Consider the following 23,278-nt stretch of genomic DNA (forward strand, 5'->3'; position numbering starts at 1 on the left):
GAACTAAATAAACGTGAGTCTTTAGGGCATTGCTGTGCATGGCAGGAGTTATGAGGAATGTATATCTAATATATTCCTCGTACATATTAAAAGTAAGTACTTGCACCAGTAATGAGCAAGAAGAGAAGAAAAAAGGGAAAAAAGAAGAAAGGAGGACTCAGTTGTGCAGAGCAATGAAGGAGAAATGTATCGGGCTTAGATCTTCACAAGATATGAAGGCAGCTCTTCCCTTCCCAGGCATCCTGGTCCTGATTCTGATCATTTGTGTATCTTTTACACCTGGCTATCCAAGTGGAAAGCGAAATAAACTGAAACCACAGTTAGACCAATGGATAGGGGGAAAAAGGTCTTATGATCTGCCTAAATCCCCAACATTCCCATAAGGGAATTTTTTTATTTCTCATAGGAAGGATTGAGAGGCTGGAATGAGCTGTCTGGGGTGGAGTAGGGGATGTGCCTTGCAGGACAACCATGAGTGGGTTTGCCAAACACCAGAAGTGACACAAGAGTGACTTGTCCCAAGGGATAGGGACAGAACAAACTCCAGCAGCCTGTTCCTACCCAGCGACACTGGGACTATAGAAGAAATATTGGATTTGGTTGGGTTTTGGAGTTGTTTTACTTGACCAATAACTTCCTGACATTCACTCAAACACCAACAATCCCTCTACAGCATTAGAAATTTACCAAACTGAAGAATTTCCTTTCAAAAAACATCCTAAAGTAGGACACACATAGCAGTTTATGAGGATGAGAAAAGCCATCCAGGGAGCCAGTACAGGGAAGCTGCTCCTGTGGCTGATGCCAACTGGGCTGGGAGAGTTCTGGATTTTATTTGTGTTGTTCTGCCATACACATCTTGTTTGCTTTTGAACAAGCCTGCTTGCACTATGAGTAAAATGTAAGCAGCATTACTTTCTGGTTTGGATAAAATGCCTAAAACCTTTCTGAAGACTGCCAGGGACTCACATGCTGTAAAATGAGGGTTCATATAAAGAGAAAGATAGAGAAATTCAGATATAAGACTCTGTAAGCATTTTTACATGGAGAAAACCTATTCCTAGCCTGATTGTCTGCCTTCAAACAGATGCTAAGTAAAATGGTTTATTTAGGATGATTGATTATAGGAACCTCACTCATACATCCCAAACATATTCTACAATCACATCTTCTTTTCATTTGCAAGGGCTGAAAAGAATTTTCATATCTCTTCTACCCCTTGTGATTTATCATTTCTCAGGCTAAGCCTGTTATCAACATGGGTTCACTGCAGAGCTCCCAGAAGCCACACACATTAGCATGTCTTATTAAACCCAGGCTCTGGTTGGAGCTGCAGGAATAGCAACGCTCTTTCTAAAGAAAAAGAAATAATAAAGGATCGAATTCTGCATTTATTAGTTCTTCTCCTGTCAAAGATCTCTTTAGATGTTGACGGGGCTTTCTGCTGTGCTGTCAAGGGCCACATGGAACAATTTGGGTGGTATTGATCTCATCAGATTTAGTCCCTATAAAAGTTAGAGACTTATTCTGAGACAGTTCCACTCTGTGTGTAGCAAGTGGAGAGGGCTATGTTTCATCCCACTCGATGGCAGTGTTTAAGATGGATCAGAAGGGTTGTCCCAGAAGTGCCCATTCTTGCAGCTGCTTTTACAGGAGTCCAGCTGCTCAGCCTGGCTTTGAGCTGACCAGGTTTTAGACAGCTAATGTCAAATATGATTAAATTCATCCTTAGAGCTTGACTCAGAGCCCACTGGAATAATCAGGAAATTTTCTGTTGCCCCAAGTGAGCCCTGGGCCAGGTTTTGATACCATGAAAAGAGATAATTCCAGAACCTTTTCTCTCACTAGATCAGGGTGTCAAGATATTTTTCTTCTTTTATACCTGTTTGTCCACTGCCTTTGGAATGATGACAGAAAGACCCAATAACCTGAATGGGAGACTTGTCTGAGGAAGAGCAGCAGGAGTGGGCCCAAAGAGCCCCATTTCTAAATTAATACAAGGTTAAATGACAACTTGCTCGGAACCCCATCAAAAGCAACAGAAAGATTCCCAATGGGAGTTAGTTCAGATTTTCTGTTAGGCAACAGAGATGTTCATTTTACCTTTGCAGATGAATCATGGCTCCTGTGGGTTTGATTTTACAAACTTCCTACAGAGATCAAAACCAACGTGTCTGAAATGTGCCCTCTGCGTGACACCACGTCACTGTGCCCCAGTGGGATGCAGATTCCTGTTCATTACAGGGGTCCTTCTTCCAATCCATCCCTGAAAAGAGCTTCAAATGAGGTGATGATGAGGGGTGTTCCTGCTGTCACTTGTGCCATCAGAATTGAGTGCCAGGTTCCAATTCCCTTGGTGCCACGGGAGTGGGCAGGCTTCAAAGTCCTCTGGGAGTTGACGTGAACTTACAGGAGCATTGATGCTCACCTTGGTCCCTATTTTATTTTCATTTTTCTTCCTGAGACAGGCAAATTACAAGGTAGCACAGTCTCCTAGCTGCAGGTCGAGGGAAGGAATTGGTACCAGGAGATGCTAAATGTCTGAACATTTGTGGTGACTCCCTTTGAACAGCAGCCAGGGTTGCTCTGCTGGCCAACAGCACCCAATTATCTCTTGGGATCAGGATGTGTTTGCTGCCTGGAAGTCAACCCACTTTAGGAAAGACCAAGGATTTCTAGATAGTGGAAAAGAAGCCAGCCATATGTCTCAGAATCAACCTGATCTGGTAAGCCTGACTTCACACTAACCAGAAATCCATGGTCTCCAAAGTAACCTGTCCCTTGCCAGTAATGCCTATCAAGAAGAGGGGGCTGTGGCAGGAAATCAAAGCAGAGGTGGAAGGGATGTGCCTCAGCTGACACCACTGTGAGGGGAGGGAAGGAGAAAATGGTGGAACAAAAGGCTGTCCTCCCATGCAGGGAGGCACCATTGCTCCATCAGCTTTGAAGCTTAGGATGACTGATGCAGAAAATATTTATCACTGTAATGACAAGGAAGAAGGTGAAGGCTGGGATAGATCCCAGCTTATTCACCTGCCCTTTCCCAGAACAGAAAATCCCTCCAGATGACAGAGCCAGGTGTGTGGCAGAAACTGATCACTCCCTGGACTTAGACTGCTCCACCCTCTCTTGCACTGGGGGTCCTGGTGCTTTGCTGAAGTCGGAGCTCTGACTGCACAAAGGGTGGTGACTTCTATTCCACAGTGAGGCAGGGGTGTGAATGTCAGGATGCTGCTGTCTTCCAGGTAAGTGAACTCCAGAGTCACCACACGCACTCCAGATGCCGCAATTCTCTGATTGCTCAAATCCCTGCAGAGCAGCGCACACTCTGAACAATCCTCCAGCTTCCTGCTCAGCCAGGGAACACAGGGAGCTCAAAAACTGAACCAGGCAGGGCACATGCCAAGGTGAACAAGCCTGGCTGTCACTGGTTTCTACGTCTTTCACTGGCCAAGGGCAGTAAGAGGAGTATTTTTGTATGGCAGCTCCTTCCCCCTGTGTAAATGGGAGCGTTCACAGCTGCCAAAGATCCTACAGCTGATCAGAGCTTGGGAGCTGCTGACGCACTTTGTTATTGTAATTTCTTGTTCATTGTTTCCCGTGGAGCACAACCACGCTGCCCGCCTGTGGCAGCAAGCAGGTGAAATGAGGCATCAAGGTGAGAGAGAACAGAACATCTACCAAAAAAAAATCCCACCAGTTGAAAACACATTAGTGCTTCTATTTTCCCTCTTTTCCCATACTCTCTATTCATTCCCATCTTCCCCCTGCCGCTGCCTGGGCCTTCTGCAAATGTGATGTGAATAGCAAACAGCCCCACAGGCAGCTCTGCTATTTTGGATACGACTGGTAAGAGGCCCCAGAATATCCTCCACAACCAAGAGAAACCACCTCCATGTCAGAAATTCAGGTCCTGTGTTAGAAACCAGGAAAATATTGGCAACTGAAAAATAAGGATTTAAAAAGCTGGTCTTCCTATGGACTTGCATCTTGGGTATGGCAGTCAGTGGGGAGCCTCTGATGCCTGCCCAGAGTAGCAATTACGCCTATCCCTCAGCAACCAAATCTTTTCCTATCCCTCCTCTGTCCAGCTGCTGCTTTGTCACACAACAGCTGGGAATATATGTGCGCTTACTCTACCCTTCCATCCAAATGGGTGAAATTTGGTGCTGAGGCAAAGAAACAGAGAAATGGGAAGATTAGGACACTGATGATTAATCTTACATTTCAAAGAATGCACCTCAGCCCTGAATCTGTTTCTATCCCACAGCACTGCTGTAGGACAAGACATTACTGAAAAGTGGTTCTGATAATACCCAGTTTGCACATGGGAATGTCTGGAGAAAGATCAAGGGGATGCTTCAGCCTTGCCCATGTATCAGGGGAAGGCTAAGCTTTCTTTTGACCCTTCAGTCCTCTCCTGTGACAAGGTGAAATCACAGGTCTGGGCTGTTTCTGTAGGACTGGGAGTAGCGTTGCCCTCCTGCTGGGAATGAAGGTCACCCAACTACTCCTGACAATAAACCTGTTCCAAGGGAGTCCTTGAGGGATGAAATTGCCTGTAACTTCCCTGTCTTCCTGCCTCACAACCATTGCCTGAGATACTGGGAGAGGAGGAGGAGGAGGAGGAGAGTGGGGGAGAAGAAGGGGCAGGCACATCAAAAGTTTAATCCTCCACAAAAAGTTCAAATGCAAAATCTAAAGGTGTATCACAAACAAAATAAAGCTCTCTGAAGCATTTGTTTAATGTTTATCCAATTCTGAATCTTTTTTCTTGGCAAACAGTCTGGCTTCCCTGGGAAGTGAAAGGGCTGGGACTGCCTGCCAAGTATTTGAAGGCTTCAGAACAGCACATGGGAGATCGTATCACCAGGATGGATGTGAGGCAGAAGCCCATTCCCTGCACCCCGAGTCACAGGTGAGGAATGTTCATGTTCAACTAATGCACAGCGATGGTATCAGGGAACACTTTCATGTGGGTGCATCTTGCATCTGTTCCTTTCTTGAAAGAAAAGAAAGCTGGCAACTGTCTGGAGCATTACTGCTGCTTGCCCCTTGCCATCTGTCTTCATTACTATATTTTTATTATTATTATTATTATTATTGTTGTTGTTGTTATCATTACTGTTGTTATTTCTGTGCAAAGTTGCCACTAAAGTACTGGCTCTGAGATTTGAAGCCCTTGTTTTTTTGAATGACAAAGCCTTTGTGGATCTGAGCCAAGAGCTGGCAACTGGGATTTATCTAATGGATGAAGTTCTTTTGCACTTTTCTAAGCAACAGAGGGACATTGAAAATTTGGATTTGAGGACATAAATATGTTTAAAAAAAATCATGTGCATACCTACATTCTATAGATATATGTACCACTTTAAAATATATATGAAGGGCTGATGTTACTGGTTTTCATATGGCTGTAGACAATGCTCTCTTTTTTTTTTTAAGAGAACAAACTTTTTTTAAAAGGAAGGAGAAAGCAAATAAAGGAAAACCGCTATCTTGGTTTGAAAGACAGGTGTCTGCCAAGGAATGCAAGAACCTCCCTTGGAGCAGAAAATATGACCCCCCCCCCCCCCTTCCCTCCAAATTATTATAACTTTGAAACTAAGGGGCTTTCAGGCAAAGATATGAGAAAAGGAATAAGAGTTCTTTACTAGTGTATATATATGTATAACAAGACAAACAAAGACAGAACCCCACAGCGGTGGCGAATTCTTCCCACAGCGACTGCAGCCTCCTTCCCCTCCGAATGCCGAGAGCAGGGAGGAGCCAGCAGCTGCCCCAGCCCCGTTTTCCCAGCCCAGGTCTCGCAGTATCTCTGCCCCTCCGAGAGAAACCCTCAGATAAGAGGAGTGCAGCCAAGTGCCATTCTCCCCTGAGCTTGGCAACTTCTTCTGTCTCTCCTAAGTACCAGGTCGTTATTGTCTCTTACCAACAAAAATGGGAGAAAATTCCCTGAAAGAAACAAAAGGAGAACTCCTAAACCCCAACAATAGACCTCTCATTTTACTTATGGCTGGTTTAGAAGCAGTTATAAGTAACAATCCTCTCAGGTCAGGATCCTTTGCACTTGAATGTCTGAAGGAAAATTAATTTCTGCAAGAAAATACACCAAAAGAAGGGAACAGAGGAGAAAGGACACAGATAGGCCAAACCATCAGGGTAAGCTGGGGCTGGCTGTCATTTTATCTTTGTCTCCAAGAATAAGCGATATTTCTGGGATCACTGTTCCCCTTTTCAGCCTCATGTCTGTTACTCTTATATTTTCCAAGACTGAGAGTCCTTGCCTCAGGAGGCCACCAGTGTTAAAAAGATCCGGACACTGTCTCCTGTCCTTGTTGTCTTGCTGGTCTTGGCTGTTATTTCCCCACTCTGGCACTGTCATTTGTGACAAAAAGGCACCTGGGACATCACCAAGTGTTGGGGCAGGCAGTATGATGTCCACATTTCTAGAAGCATTTCCTGCTTCTCTTGAAAGCTGCCTGCTTTCCCTGCTGGTGCAGTTGCAAACCCCATCAGCTTCTGAAACCTTTGCTCAAAGCCCTCAGTGAGTCCCTCAAACAGAGAGAAACCCCATTAGCAGTGGAAAGCCCCTCTTCCCTCCCTCCTCCTTTTCCCCCTCTCCAGAGCTCCTAATTAGGTCATTAATTCCTAAATCAGGCACACCAAAGCTGCTTCCACAGCAACGTGTCCCTGCCATGAGGAAAGCCAGGACCTGCTCCCTCAGCTGCTCTGAGTGTTGGTATAACAGCTCTCTGGTGAAGATCCTGCCTGGGGAATGGAAATTGTGTGTTTGCCACTTGTTGAGGAAGTTTTCCTCCATGAGCCACCTGCGTTTAGAGGTGCATGTGTATATTTGGTCCTGCTCTCCTCTGGCTTTCCTCCCCTTGCTAACTTGCGTGTGGCAATTATTCCAAGCAAGCCTGCGGAGCTGAGCCCAGGCCCCTGATTGGAGATCTGGAGCTGATAGCCCTCTTCTTGGCACTCAACCATTTCCTTTGACTTCAAAGCAAGAAACAAAAGATGTTTCAAGGACTTCTATGGAAAATCACCATTAGATATGATGAGGCTTAGGGCCGTTTCCATAGCGATGCAGCCTTTTTACATTGTGATCATTGCTGCAAAATGGAAATGTTCTTTTGTCTCTGAAAGTCTTTTCACTTATTTATATATGTGTGTGTGCGTGTGTGTTTCTTTCAGCAACAAAAAAATAAGAAAAGGAATTATATCTCCTGGCAGGTTCCCTAAACTAAGTCACCTTCTCACCCTGTGAGGTTTTTGTTAATCCTTTAAACTCTTGCATCAAAAAAAAGAGCCTTTGTCATAAAGGTTTGATTTAAGTGAATATTAGTATTTAGGCCATCAGATTAACATCTTTTTAGCAGAGGGTACTAACATCTCATTCTACCAGAGGACCGGAAACGTAATGAACAGAAGGTGATCTGGTGACCCAAAAGAACAGATCAAGCTTCTCCCTGTGACTGTTCCTATCACCTCTTTATCCTACTGTGTTCAATATCTTCATATCTGTTACTTTATCCTGTTACTTTGCCACCACTGATCAGAGTTCACCTGAAAATCAATGATGCAATCAGAACACTGGGCTCTCCCAAAACTGTGCCACTTTCCTGGAGAGGAAACACTTCTGCCTTCATTGGACATGGACGTGGCTGTTTGGGAACACTGAAAATGGACTCTAAACTTCAGAGGAACATATCTGAATTTTTCCTTTCTGCTGACCAAATTATTTTTGAGCAGGGCAAGAGGAGAGCTGGGGGAAAGTGACAAGTACAGGGTCGAGGATAAAGTGTCTGCAGTTCCCGATGTTACTCTGCTTCCAGTTTATGTCCGTGACTAGAAGTGTCAGGACCAAATGCCACATCTGGCACAGCATTTGTGTGCACTGTTCCACCTCATCTGGCCCATTCCATACCTTGCCCAGGTTATTCCTGACAGCTGGGATAATGGGAGCTGGGCTGAGCCAGCTCTGTCATGCCAGGGATCCTTCTGTCCTCTGTCCCTGTGCCTGCCTTGTTGTATGTGGCTAGGTGCTGGCACAGCTCTGAATGGTGTGTAACCAATCCCCAAATCTACCCCAGAGCCTTTTCTCACTCCCAGCATCACTCTCTTGGTCCTCACCACCCTCAGATGTCCCCATGCTTTCCACTCATGATGATGACTGAGGGATCTGCCCATAAAAGCTGCGGATTAGCTCCTGCCGCTTCCCCATTTGTTGTTTTATTGTCATTTCACTGCCAGTTAAACGGAGTTTTCTTCCCTTCTCTCCTCACGCTCCTCTTGCTTGCATAAAACATGATGCTGTATTGTGAACAATGCAGGAATACATTACATAAATTTCCCTTTGATATCCAGCGTGTTTCCTGCTGTAATGGAATCAGAACAGAGCAGCCTCTCCTCCCCGACATGTCAGATAACTCTCTATCCACTCTCCATTAGGACAAATGTCTGCAAGCCTTTGAAGAGCTAAAACACCATAAAGCAAAAAGAAAATGTTAAGGGTGCTCCAGTGGGTATCACTGGAAATAATTGGCTCGAATTAAGCGAAAGGAAAATTTAGGCCAACTAACGGGAATAAAAAAGTGAAGTCTGTTAGGCTGAGAAGTTGTCTCCGAAGCTGTTAGCCTGGGGAATAGTCTCAAAGGAAGATGGTGCAAATTTTAAAGAGCAAAATCTATGATTTAGGGAGACAGTCTGTAAAGCCAGTTGGTGAAAAATGTATGGCATTGAGTCATTCTAAGCTAGACTGAAATGAAGCACTTCAGACCATAATGCAGCAAAGAACACTTTTTTAGGCTGTGTGGGAGATGCTGACCTTCTGAAACTCTCCTACACTGGCTTCTTGTGCCTTGATCCCTCAGGGTCTTGCTCCATGTGCACTTACCACTGAACCATGGAATGGTTTGGGTTAGAGGAGACCTTAAAGATCATCTTGTTCCAACCTCCTGCCACCTTCCACCTTCCACTAGAGCAGGTTGCTCAGTGTTCCATCCAGCCTGGCCTTGAACACTTCCAGGAACGGGGCAACCACAACTTCTCTGTGCCTCACCACCCTCACAGCAGAAATATTTCTCCTAATATCCAGTGCAGTGTCTCTGCACGCCAGCTACAGCCCAGGTATTCCAAAACAGGCCACAAATCCTGCTTGTAACACCAGGTGAACTGGGGGAAATGAGGTACGTCACTGTCTCCCTGGAGTGGCTGCTTATTCTCTCTTGGAAAGCACACCCCCTGTCAAGTTGTTTGTTTCAGGCAGGAACCTGAAGGCAGAATTCTGCTCTTTGACTTATGTTCCTTTAACGCTCTCTCCCACGCTGCTCTGGGCTGTGGCATAAAACAGCCTGTTAGATGTCACTGAGATGTGCCTGAGCAGGTTGGCATCCTACATGGTCTAATCCACGCAGATTCAATGAGAGACTGGGAGAAAAGCACTCAAGTGCCACCCACACTTTCTGATGCTGACTAGCAACCGAGGCTGGAAACGCTACAGATACCTTGAGAGAGTGATGGAAGCAAGATGCCTTCTTTCATTTAAAGGCTTCTGCTTTGTTTCTTCTTGCTGCTGATTTTTGATACAGCGCTAGATCATATTTTTATGTTAAAATGTATTTTTTTCTCATAACAAATTAGAAAAGTAATTTTTCTCCTCGGACTATTAGACTTCCTGACATGATGCCCACAAATCCTCATCTCCATCTGGTGCAGTTCCAGTTCACAGTTCTTACCTCCATATCTTTGTCCTTTGTTGCCTTATGTTTATCTTAGATCTCTCATTCTGAAGACAATTCCTAAATCACAGCTGCAGATTGAGGCTGGAAAATGCAAGGCAGGCTGGGGCCGTTCAGGATCGTGCATCGCTCTGACTTGGAGTTGGTTGATGGCATGTAACTCTCAATTCTACATTTCTCTCTAATTGTGTGAAGTCCATTATTTTATTCCCAGCTATTCATACAAGTGAATTACATCCAAGCTTTGCTTCCTGGGACTCTTGTATCTGGACATTCTGGCCAGTAACTGCATTCATTCATCTCCAGTGTCATGCATCTAAAGCTATGAGTACACATGCTCTTTCAAAACTCTCTTGCTCTGGGACTCCCTGTCCCCTTTGCCATCATCAGCACTCAAAAATTCTTCCAGTTTACTGCTTTCATCCTCCCTCCTGGGCTCCTGCTGATCAGATCTTGTCAATGACATGCTAAGTTGTTTTCCTGACAGTGATGCATTATGCTGGACTCCATCAGCCAGGCAACCTTTGGGACCAGTCCTGGGAGTCAGGCAGCCAGACAGCTCAACTTGTCTCCATCAATCAGTAAGTGAGACTTTATGGGCCAGAATGAGGGCTACAGGTGTAGGCCACTGTCACAGTTTTAAATAAACACGATCAGTTTGCTGAGTGCTAAGCAACTCTTTCTGAGAGCATGTTGGTAAATGTGTTTATAAAGCATAAGAGTCCAATCCATCAGCCCTCAAAGAGCCTAATCAATATATTCCAATTTGATCTTAGAGAAGTTTAGCCTCTGGGAAGTTTAATTTATTTCAACTCATGGCCATGAAAAAATGAGCAGCCACAGCACTTTGACAAAATAGAAAAAGCGGATGAGGTTGTATCCAGCACCCGTTCCATTTCAATTTTCCATTTTACCTGAACAAATCACCCCTACGACTTGAATGACCATGAAAACTGATCGAGCGATGGAGAGAGACTACGGGCCAAAGGGAAGAGAGGAATAAAATATGGATAGGAAACGTAAACTGCAGGACTTCTAAGATGCTTGACTGCGTTAGTGGGGTCTGTGCAGAGTATAATTGGAATGGAATACCTGTAACTTAACGTGCAAAGAAAATGGATTGGTTTGCAACTGTACAGGGCTGCAAAGCTGGTGTCTGACCAGGCTGGAGTGAGGAATCCTCTTCCCTGCATTCATACAAAACTATTCTTCTATGCTCTTGGAACTTTGGCATTGAAAATCCTCCTGCCCATTTCTTACAATCCCAACTTTAGGAACCGACTCAAACCCCTCCTTTAAAACATTACTACAGTGGCTAAACAAAACCATCTGGAATTCTCCTGAGCCATCCCCAAGTGCTGCCGTATCTGAGCAAATCAGAGCCAGGATGAACATCTGAGGAGCACCTCTCCAGAAAACACCTGCCTGAACACTGCATCTGTGCATCCTGGGTTTACACCTTCCTGTCTGAAGGTTTCCACGCTTTTTATTCCAGCTGTCCTTTTAGCAGAACTGGTAGGTGAAGCCTTGCTAAGATGATTGAGGGGTATTTCAGGAAATCCAGTGTTTATTGGCAGTGGCTCAGCCCTGTTCTGGAGGTTAAGATCACACTGCTCAGGTTAGATCAATGTACAAGAGACTTCAAAGTGTATTCAACAAAAATACCATGTAAAACAAATGAAACATTTATTTCACTAACCCTCTAAGGAGTTAAGCCAAGATGCTTGACATGCTTGTTATTTTACCGTGTGGTGGGGTTTTTTCAGCCTTGTTGGTTTCCAGCAGGGATTTTGCTCAGAATGGACCATGAGACTGTTACACAGGGATATCCTCGGTTTTCATTAAAGATGGAAGCTGGAGGAGGACAACATGTGTCTTCCAATTATCAGAGACAATAATTTTTCTTCCTGAGAACCATCATTGTGTAACCAAGATTTTTTTTCTGGCCTTGCCCTATTTTGCTAGAAATGGTTTTGGGGAGGATACTCCATTCAATGCTAATTTGTTAAGAATTGAATGTACTGTCCTCAGAAAATGCAAATCAGTTGTTTATACTGATGCCAGAAAATGTAAAATCAGAAATGAGTATGTTGATTTTCTTTCCTCCAACTGCATTTCATCCTAATGTTTCTGCTTTGATGCTTCTTCCCCAATCTTATTTGATATAGCGTCAGACCATCTTTTTTATGTCAAACATTTGCTTCAAAGCTTCTCATAGCCTGTGCTAGTTGTCAAAAGTTGGAGGCAACATGTTTTAAGCATTCAGCAAGCATTCTTCCGAAAAGAAAACCACTATTTCTAATGAGCATTTGAGAGTGTGGTGCATTGCAGAAACAGTTTTTTAAGATCTGTCACAAATGATTTACTTTTATTAGTTTTAATGGCCCTTAGCTACAGGCATGGAATATAAGTGAAAATTAAGATATTTTTCACGAGATAAAAATAGATTTCCATCAGAGATGGTGGGTATTTCCCTCCCCTCACTGATCCCCTCTTTAGTTCTGTTTCTGAATAGACAACCCTCCTCCAAGGAAACAACTTCATGGTGTTATGGCAGGCACATATTCCTCTCCAAGCCTGAGATCTGTTGACTTCAGAGGCCCTTTTCCTAATCATTCCCAATGCTTTTCATCAATAGCAAATATGACTGAGTGACTTCATAGGCTTTGCTGGGATTTGGCCATGGGACATAACAAAGTGTTTCTGCTCTGAACCATAGGTTTGTTTTTTCTCCTGTTGAACTGAAGAACTTGTGTGAAGCCAAGATTTGTTAATTCCCATTCATAATTCCACTGTCTCTTTCCCCTCCTCCCTGCTGTTCCCATCCTCTGTCTCAGATAAAACTATGCTCTTCCTCTTTGTGTTTTGGCCATGCTGTTCTTTCCAGATTTTGTTATTTTTAGGAGGTTTTTATAGAATGTGCTTTTATTATGATTTTTATCACCCCATTTTGTTCTGTATTCAATAGAGAAGGAATGGTATAACTACACTCACATCGTGAGGGCTGTGCCTGGAGACTCCCTACGTGAGCAAGGCCTTGCCAGGCTTGTTCCAGCAAAGCTGCAAAGCGAAAATGCTTCTGTGAATGGATCTCTCCCCTCGGTGCCAACCTCCTTGCTTTGTTTCCAGCCACCATACTGTGTGATTCTTACTCAGCTAGAGATTTTTATGTCACCTGCAACCCATGAGAGCAAAGCAGGAGTCTGTGGTTCCTACTACAACTCCTCTGCATCAAAGACTTGTGGGCTTATTACAGCTGTCAGTGTGTGGAGTTTGCTCTTTGGTTTCAATAACAGAGAAATTCACGGCATTACTTATAAAAGTTCCAGATCCGAAACTTCCTAAAATCCCAAGTATCTTCAGTTTCCGCTTTCTAATCTGTAGCTGGTTTAGAGCTCCAGCCTGAATAATGTATCACCACTTGCAGTAAGGAGCTGTGATAACTGAGGAAAGACACCAGAGACACCTGATGTCATGACCTCTTGCTATGTAGTCTTTGGATGCAATTTCCAAACTAAAACCATCGTTGTTTCTCCCCTTAGGTTCAGCGCAGCATTCTCCATCTGGAATGTGCTCACTGGACTGGGGCTCTCCTGCCTGTTTCGTAGTCCTCAGTAATTAAGCTTTTACAGCTAGAACATAATTGATAACTTTATTGCTGATTAGAAAGACAGGCTATCTCCAGCTCTTTGCCCACAGCTTTGTTGGCTGTGTGGTATTAAGAGAGCAACCACTTGTTTTCCCTGGGGAAGTGAGCATTTGGGATGGGAACATGTGGAAGCAGCCAGATTGGGCTGTTGATTACCCCAAAGAACAAGAAGACTAATTTTACCAAGTCAGAGTAATTACTCTAGATTTACATCAACAGGATTGGGAACATGTTTTGGTCAAGAGAGCAGATCAGTGGAATAAAACTGAGCTAATTTTACAGGATTTCTTCTCTGAGTGCAGCCACAATTTAATGGTCACCTATAATTAGTTAATTCATTTGCTACTATAATAAATGCTTTGCAGCCCATATAAATGTCCATTAAATGTGTCAAATTCCTTCCTCCTTTCTTCCACACACATGCAATTTCCTTGGCAAGTGAGAGAGCGCGACCAAACCAAAAGGTGAAAAGAAGGATGCAATATGAAGAGGGCATGTTTTCCCCTGTCGCTCACATTCTCATGCTTCAATGAGTAACAAGTGCTCTGTAATGATGTTTTAAATGCAATATATTCCACCCTGGAAAAGAAAGAAGCAAACTCTTACCCATTTTTTTTGTGATTACTGTTTTCAGTAGAACCTTGCTGATTTAATCTGAGGGAGGACCCAGTCCTGACTTTGACTGGAAATACATCTATAGGTAAAGGATGGTGAAATAGTTGAAGGTTAATTGGATCTTTTTAATGAAAGAGGTTCTGAATTTGATCTACATCTCATGCTTCAGGGTTTAGATGATTGGTGACTCCTAGAGCCTGGAGGAACACCTGAAAATACAGGTCAGTTATTCACCTTTCTCTTCTGAGCTCTTGCAGCTTCTCCAGCAGCTATCTCTCCCTATTGCACCATCTCTGTTAAACCACTTGAACGGCGACTCTGCCAAACCCACTGTTCACAGATCACCCTGTATTTGTGCAAGGTCTCTGCTGAAACTCAAATTAAAGCAGTTTTGAAAGCCTATGCTGTATTCCCTTTGCATTCCAACTCTGGTTTGCAAAAACTCAGGAAACACTGAGTCTGAACACCAGGATCAGCCAGGCAGGGGTGAGTTGGAACAGTCCATGGGCACTCGTGGTTCACTGAGCAGCTTGGGGGTCCCCTCCCTCAATGCAGCTGGGCACCACAGAAAGCCCAGTTTAACTTTGATCCTTGTATGACCCCTTTAGTGTCATAGAATAGAATAGAATAGAATAGAGTATCCTGAGTTGGAAGGGACCCATCAGGATCATGGAGTCCAACTCCTGGCCCTGCCCAGGACACCCCAACCATCCCACCCTGTCCCTGGGAGCATTGTCCAAGCAACTTTTAATCTGTCACTTGTGTAAATCTCCTAAATCCTACCCTAATCCCGGCAGTAGGCTCAGAGCATGCAGCATTCCTTGCCTTGCTGATTTTTCTCTGTTTAAATCCATGGAAAGGGTGGATCAGTGGCCACCAGGCAGAACCTCAAGCTGTGGGTTGGAGAGTGTAACTTCATCTGAGCTTGAAACCCCATATTTAAACATTACAGACATTGCTGCTTATCCACTGAGATTCCATTTAGGAAAAGGGGGCTCACTGCCCCAGCTCCTGCTTTCAGCATCTCTTTCCTTGTCTTCTTTTGCTTCCCTCAAAGGAAGTCAGCAGAGAGATGGCAGGAGAGTAATACAACAAACTACAACACATTGTGTAATTGAAATGGACCATAATCACTAATATTAAAGACAGTGAATCATTCTAATCGAGCCATGCTCAGCAAACAATGAAAAACTATGTGCCAGAAAAGCTAGGGCTGGTTTTAAAATGAACAGAAATGAGGCGAAATGGAACCTCACTCTTTATTCATGAAGGTCAATTTAACGTGATTATTTTTTCCCTGGCATCACAGCTTTGTGATTACTGTTGTATACCTCAGTGCTATTTTCTAACCTAATAACAGTAAAAAATAACCAGCTGGTGATGATTCTGTTTAAAGCAGAGACTAAATGCTCACAAAAACCTGCCAGTGAACAGTTGCACATGCTAATCAGACACAGCTCAGCCAGATTCCCAGCAGAGTCCATATTTTGCACATTTCAACTGGTTGACTACATTGAGAAATTAGATTACGCCTCGGACATTCCAGGCTCGGAGTGATCCGCGTTCATTCATTCCTCCTGGGTGAAATCAAACCCTCCATAGATCCAGGCAGAAGCTTTTAATTCATCCCACTCTGTATCTTCCCATAATATTTACCCTCGTGCAGTACAACCACTTCGGGGACTCGCTGTTTCAGGGGCACTGACAGGGGCAGCTTCTCCCTGGGTGTGTTTTTGCTTCAGAGCAGACAAACAGCTCCAGCCTGGGTGAAATTACTCCAGGGACAGCAAGGGAAGGATCTGTCCCCCTGGCATGTGAGACACTGGGAAAGGGCTCTGCTGATGGCACTCGGAGGAAAGCTGACACTGTTAATGATTGATAATTACCAGACTTGCCAATGAACGCTGTGAATTTCGAGGAGCAGGGCAGGAGGAGGGAGAAAAAAGTTAATTAAAAAAATGCCCAAATGTTTCCCTGCTCGGAGGAAAGTGGTGTTGCTGCTGGAACGAAGCAATACCTTTTGTTCTGTTTCTTTCTCAGCTCTCTGTAGATCTCAGTGGCAGCAATGTTACTGGCATTTATGCTATACAAATATAAATCTTTCTGATACACAAATAAATGCATTTTTTTACACGTACCTAATTTTTTTCTTTAATTTTGCTAAAATCCCAGAGAGACAAATTAGTAAAGAGGCAGAGCTTTTCCAGGCAGCCTTCATCAGCTCAGCACTAATAACTTCTTTCAGCAGCCATGGATAGCTTCTGACATCACAGCTCAAGCTTGTCCGAAAGCTAATTATTTTCCCTGTTATAAAACAAAGGTTCTGTATCAAAGGCCCATAATGTGACACGGCACACGCTCCAGATGCACTGATTTGCAAAATAAATCAACTGTGTCAGGGTGGAATTTGGAGGAGAAATTACAACAAATTGCAATTATACTTGCAGTGGTACACTATTTAAATGCATTTTCAGTTTGTTGAATGCAATGCACCATGTGTGTCTTTTTCCAAGTTGTTTGTGGGGAAATAGAAGAGGAAAAATTCTCTTCTGTCAAAGGGGAAAAAATCTCCTTCTCCCCTTAAACCCTGTGCAGCTTCTTCCAGCCTACAGATACTGGCAGAGCAGGCTTTATAAAACATTTAAGGGTGTCAGAGGAAGGCAGATATAACCAGCAGAAGCAAATGCTTGGAGGCCATCCCAGCCCAGACAGAAGAAATGAAGAGATGTTTAATAACAGAGAGCACTCAAACCTTCCTGATCTCCTTACCTTGTCCAGGCTCCTATGAAACCACATCAGCAAGTAATGCAGTAGGGTGAGATTTTGTTTGCTTTGCTTTCCTACTCCACATGGAAACAATTTTCTTCCCTTTCTCCCTTTTCCATTCCTAAGATTCTCCTCCCTGAGCAGTGCCCAAATCGTGGCACTGACTGACCATCAGGCCAAAGGCCACGTGTCGGGATGGTCACTGAGGCACAGGCGTAGGATTCACCAGGATCCTGCCCACACCAGCACAGCTCAGCCTGTGCGGTTGGATAAGAAAGGAACAGTGAGAAGATGGAAGGAAAGGGAAAATTGGTGGGAAGAGATCTGTCTGCATGGGCTGGTGACCCCAAAATTTCCCCAGTACTCTCAAAGCACAGCCTGTCCTTGGAGCATTGACGCTCCCAGTCTGAATTCCCTCTCTGCCCTCATCAAGCCAGCCTCCTCCTCTGAATCTCTGACTGTACTTTCTGTTTTCTTATATTTTCCCCTTTCTATCCACTCCTTAATTTATTTACTTATTTCATTCTCCTTCTATCACAGAATCATCATAGAACCACTGACTGGTTTGATCTGGAAGGAGCCTTCGAGACCATCCAGTTCCACCTCCTGCCATGGGCAGGGACACTTCCACTGTCCCAGGCTGCTCCAAGCCCTGTCCAGCCTGGCCTTGGGCACTGCCAGGGATCCAGGGGCAGCCACAGCTGCTCTGGGCACCCTGTGCCAGGGCCTGCCCACCCTCACAGAGAAGCATTCCTTCCTAAGTTACCTGCTTTTGCCTGTGTATTTTCAGCGTCTAATTCTTGCTGCATTTCCTGTTTGAACTTCTCCTGTCCCACCTTCTTCTCCATGTTGTCATCTGTTTACTCTTTGCAAGCACTTTTCCTTTCATTCCCAGCACTTGTTTCCCTTCAGTTTGTGTCTCTGTGTGTATATACACACATACAGATACATACATATATATATATACATAAATCTTGCAGCTTTAGCCTTTTGCGTTTCAAAACTGGCTTGTCCCTGGAGTCAGTTTGATATTCCAGTCTCATTCGCTTTATTGAGTTATTTTCTTTGCTGCTATCAGTCTCTAAATACAATCCAGTAAAGATACAGCAATGATTTTTGACAACCTGACCTTTCTCTGCTTTCTTGCACTTGTTTAATTAGGTACCACATGCAGCTGTGGCTTGATCTTTACAGTTTTCCAACCTCCCCCACCTCCTACCTGGAGGTGGGGGGAATAAAAAAAGAGAGAGATGTTGTTGAAAGAAGGTCATTTTTGACAGGTCTGCCAGTAATTTCGGGTGTTGGAAGGCTGTGAGTTCTGCAGGAATGGCAGGCCATGCTGTCTGTATTTTGCTTAACAAGTTAGAGAAAACATTTGGCTGGGGGAGGTGGGGAATTAGGTGATTTACTGGTTTGATGAGGGCTTGCAGTGATTTAACCTTCAGGTATCCAGTTTAAACACGTATCTGACAAACAAGAGAGGAAGCTGGGTAAAGATCTGGCAGGCTTTGCTTTGAAAAGCTGGGCTCTCTGGAGTAGCCAGGCTGTGGGGTTGTGTACAGAGAGGAGAGATTCCCCTCATATCCTTAGGCACAGAAAGTCCTCACACCATCCTCAAGGGGTGATGGTAGCCAATCTTTATTAGCAGAATGTGAGTAGAATGTGTTAGTTCTGGTAGCGTATGAGTTTGTTCATAAAATCAGAGGGGCTTTTTCAGTTTCTGGTGGATCAGAAACTCATGGAATAGTTTAGATTGCAAAAGACTGTTAAGATCATTGGATCTGTTGACCCAGTGCTGCCAAGCCCTGTCCCTAAGCACCCTGTCCACATGTCTTTTAAATCCCTCCAGGGAAAGGTTTTTGCTGCAGCATTCAGGCTCTCAGCAGGCACACATCCCACTCCCAAACTCCTCACTGGAGTGTGAGTCAGCACCCTTGCAGGTAGGTCTGAGCCATGGGAACCAAAAGCCACCATGAATTATCTGCCCAAGTAGTGTCCTCCTGGCAGTTTTAGCCCAGTTTTGGCAGGAAGGGAGAACATACTGCTGTTGTCCCATATGAACTGTAATTACACACCCAAACACACATGAAATCCCTTCTCATCTGGCAGAGAAATGGAGAAATGACACCGAAGCGTGGTATGGTGTCTGCAGTCTGTGGCCACATCTTTCTGTGAACTTATTGCTGACTTTATTTGTCACACTGCTCCTGGCTGAGCAGGGGTGGCTGCTGCATTTTCCCATCGTGACACACATTCTAACTCAAACAATCTCCTACAGGACCATTCAAAGTCTATGGAAGACAGTTGGAGTCCTTCAGCTTTTCTGTGTCCTCCACAACAGATTCTCCTGTCCTGACACAGGCAGATCCCCTGCTGATTTCCAGGTGCATGCATTACTTGTAGTTTGGTATGGATATTATTTAAGCAAAAGGACATGACAAACTGCCTGGTAATGCTGATTAATGGGTGCCCCTGGGGAATAGTGAGGCATGAGATGAAGTTAAATAACTCCAGTGTGCATTACTCACCACTGCCACACCACCTGAAGTGTCTCATTGTGCCTAAAAAATGAATTCCCTTTTAAAAAGGAACATTTTTAATGTTTCACATTAATTTTCTCCAAAGTCCTTACACTGTGAAAAATACTCCCTGTGGAAAGCCCTCTCCCCACCTCCACCATCACCACCTCCAACCAAGCCTTGCCCTGCAGGCGTCAAATGTGTACTTGACAAGGTGAAACAGCTCAGTGTAAGCACTGATAACCCTCATGCCTACCTTGATTTATCCTGCATGCTCAGGTGGTATCTCTATGCAAACCAATCGATTCCTAACGGGATGCAAAGCTGACTTCAATATTTTTTCACTGGGCAGAGCATCCTAAAAATGGTCCTGAGCCCTTGGACTCCATGCACAGCTACTCCAAAACACCACTGATGCACCAATCATGGAATCATAAAGGTTGGAAAAGCCCTCTGTGATCATGGAGTCCAACTCGATGTTCACCACTAACCCCTGTCCCCCAGTGCTGTATCCACAGGTCTTTTAAATCCCTCCAGGGACGGGGCTCCACTGCTTCCCTGGGCAGCCTCTTCCAATGCCTGACCACCACTTCTGTGAAGAAATTTTTCCTAATATCCAGTCTAAACCTCCCCTGGAGCAATTGGGGCCATTTCCTCTTGCCCTGTTGCTTTTACCTGGGAGAAGAACCTGACCCCACCTTGCCACAACCTCCTGTCAGGGAGTTGTAGAGAGCAAGAAGGTCTTCCCTGAGCCTAAACACCTTCAGCTCCCTCAGCCACTATTAACTAACACCCACATGAGCTCTGACCATCCAAAATTCTCTTTTGGTGCTAACACCACCACTTGTTCACTAATCCCCTCCTTATGGGCACATAATCTGTCCTGAATTCTGTGTGGTGGTGCGAAAGGAAATGGGCAGCCCCCAATGTCCTTTGGTTTCAAAGGAGTTCACAGTGGAAGGACTTCGTGAGTTTTTCCAATGCCTTGTAATGTGATGACTCGAATGTTTTAAGTTATGCTTGTGCTTTCCACAGATCTAGCAGAGAATCTAAGTCTTTGTCCTAAAAAAATTAAATCTTTCTGATGCTTAGTTAAACAAATCATGTACTCATAGTAGGCCGTGGTTATTTTCCTTTTGATTTTGTTTTTATTAAAATTTATGGTTACTAAAGATCAGAGATTTAGCACAAGGATATAAAACAGCATTGTCTGATTGTATTTCACAAGAGATACCAGATCCTACTATCACACAGTTCACTCTTCCAACAAAAAGATCCGTGCACAGATAAGAGCCACTTGGTCATTTATCACACTCTGGAACTCAACACACCACATGGATAAATACAGAAAACAGCATTTTCCAGAAGAAAAAATGCTCCTTTGAAATTTATTCACCTAAAATATTAGTGTGCACTATATAATATAGAGTAATAATGTATGAACTTTAAAAAGTGATGGTGTTGAGTTAAAGGGACACTGGCAGCATTCTCTTCCTGTAGGAGGAAGCACTTGGAATAGGAGGGTTTGATACCTAAGGCTAAATTTAGGGAAGGGTGATAATTGCTTCCTTGAGTCTCAGAAATGTGTCAAATCAGCCCAGGGACTCAAGGTCTTTTAGACCACTGGAAATCAATATTTATCCCACCAAAATTTGTGGTTTAACTTGCTGCTAAAAAAGAATGGAGGCCCATTTGTTTCCAGCGACTTACTTTTAACCTCTGTCAGTTTATTAAGGAAAAAAAATGAGTATTTAAATAACCATCATTCAGCTGCAGAGTCCCCAGTGCAGGTGTGAATTCTGCACCACCAAAGTGAGCCTTCAAAGGGGAAATTGCCCTTCTCAGGCGATGCCTCTGGGCAGGCTGCAAATGGCTGCGAGTAACCAAGTCCCCAGCCTCATCCTAAAGCTAATATCTTGCATGATAAATTTCAAGACAGAGCAAATTTTGGCAGTCCCATGATGAGAAACTGGAATTTGCACATTCTGGTGCAGGTGTGAGGGTGCTGTCACACAGGTGGTGGGGCTGGCTGACGTGGGAGCTGTCACTTGTCCCAGGCACTGAGAACAGAGGATGCTTTCACAGTGACTCCTCAGCAGCCTTTGCTGTCCTTAGGTTGGAGATGTGACAGTTGTGTTCCCTAAAGCCCAGAGTCATGAGCAGAACGCTGCTCCCTTGGTGTCATGGAAACAATTTGATTTACAGAATCCTCACATTCCTCTATTTTATTCTGAGGAAGGAAGACTTCAGAAAAAGCTGTGTTTAGGGTCTCATCTTCTACTTCACTTGCTCAGCCTGAATTCAGCTGTGCTGCAGAGTTGAGGCTTTGCCAGTGAGTGAAAGGACCCACCTGCAGCAGTGAGGGTGCTCCACTGGGGTCTGACTGTTTTTCATCTTGGAGATGGGGCAAAATAACCCTTGAGTCTTGCTCTGTGTTTGCAAGTGCTGTGGATCCACAGCTCTGCTCAGCCTTGTTAAAATCTACTGGAGGAATACAAACTAGAGTTTGTTTTCAGTGCCCATCAAGAGACACTGCAGACCTCAAGAATTCTGGGAGCTAGGCTGCTTGGTTTTAAACATCTCCAACCAGAGTGTGTAAATTAATCATTTATCAGAGCACAGAGGCAGACATTGTTTGTAATCGGCCTGAGGAGCAGCCTTCAAACAGGGGAAGTGCAGGTACAAGTCCTCTGCACATCCTTCTCCAAGTCCAGGCTCAGACAAACCCTCCACAATCTTTGTGAAGTTTTGAGACGTGGATGAGGTATGTGTAAGGTCTGTGAGGAGCTGGGTTGCTAAAAGAGCAGTAAAAAGTGCTGTCTTGCCTGTCGAATGCTCCGAGCAGGTCTTCAAGGTCTGCAGACACTGAAACCACATATCTGAAAATGATTGAGTTACTCAAGTAATTATTAAATTGGATACCACTCAAATCTGTTCTGCTCTTTATTGTACACAGTGATTCACCATTTATAGGGCCATAAATCCATTTGAGAGAAGTACAGCAAACCCAGGCTGGGGACGTGCTGCAGAGCTTTGGGAACGAAGCCGGAGCCTCCAGACTGGCTCCTCTCCAAGGGGCCAAGACGTGGAACCCTCTGATGTGGAACTGCTCCAGCAGGATCTCATCACCTCCCCAGCCACCCTGGCCTGCCAGAGCAGGGCTGAAAGGGCATGAAAAGCACATGTACAGTGAAAGAAAGGCTTTGCCCCTCTGCCAGAAGTCTCTCTGTTCTTTTTCACGTTGCTGTCTTATCCACTCTGTCAGCCGTCCTTCCTGACCACCCTCCACCAAGCCAATTTTCCATCTGCCAATACATTTTCTTGTCTTAAAGCAGTTCTTTACCAAGGATTCGCTTGTTAAGTCGTTTTCCTTTCTGTGAAACGGTTTAAATTACCTTGCTTTGATCACTGATTTCCCATACATACAGACAAGAAAAATAAATAATAATTCCAGTGAAAAACAAGGTCTATTTTGCAAACAACCTAATTTGGGGGGGGAAATAATAAGTGGGGAAAAATGCTTAATCGCAAATATTTTGGACATCCTCTTGTTTTCTCCTGCTCTTGTTCCCCTGGCAGCTGGCAGAAGCAGATTTTAGGAAATTGCCATCCAGCACTTGGAGGCACCGATGGGCTTCGTTAGACTCCTGAGTTTCACCAGGCAGGCTCTGCCCAGGGAAAACATCTTGCTGTGGTAGCAATTCTGAACTAAAATATTTGCCTCTACAAATACCTTCTGTTGTTCTTATACAAGGCTAAATGAAAAACTTTTTGAGGCCTGGATCAGTCAGGTACCAATCAGAGGTAACAGAAAGGAAATTTCCACTGGATCTCTTGCAGCTGATGCATCCACTCAATTGCTCAGTAAAACAATCTGGTCATTTTTGCTCAGTACTGGCTGTTCTTTCTGGGCTCAACTTCTCCAACCTGATCAAAGGATTTCCATTTTTTTAAGACCTCTGTCAGAGAGAAAATAAAAAAAG

This window comes from Coloeus monedula (assembly GCF_965178545.1).
Source record: "Coloeus monedula genome assembly, chromosome: 21".
Classification (NCBI taxonomy): domain Eukaryota; kingdom Metazoa; phylum Chordata; class Aves; order Passeriformes; family Corvidae; genus Coloeus; species Coloeus monedula.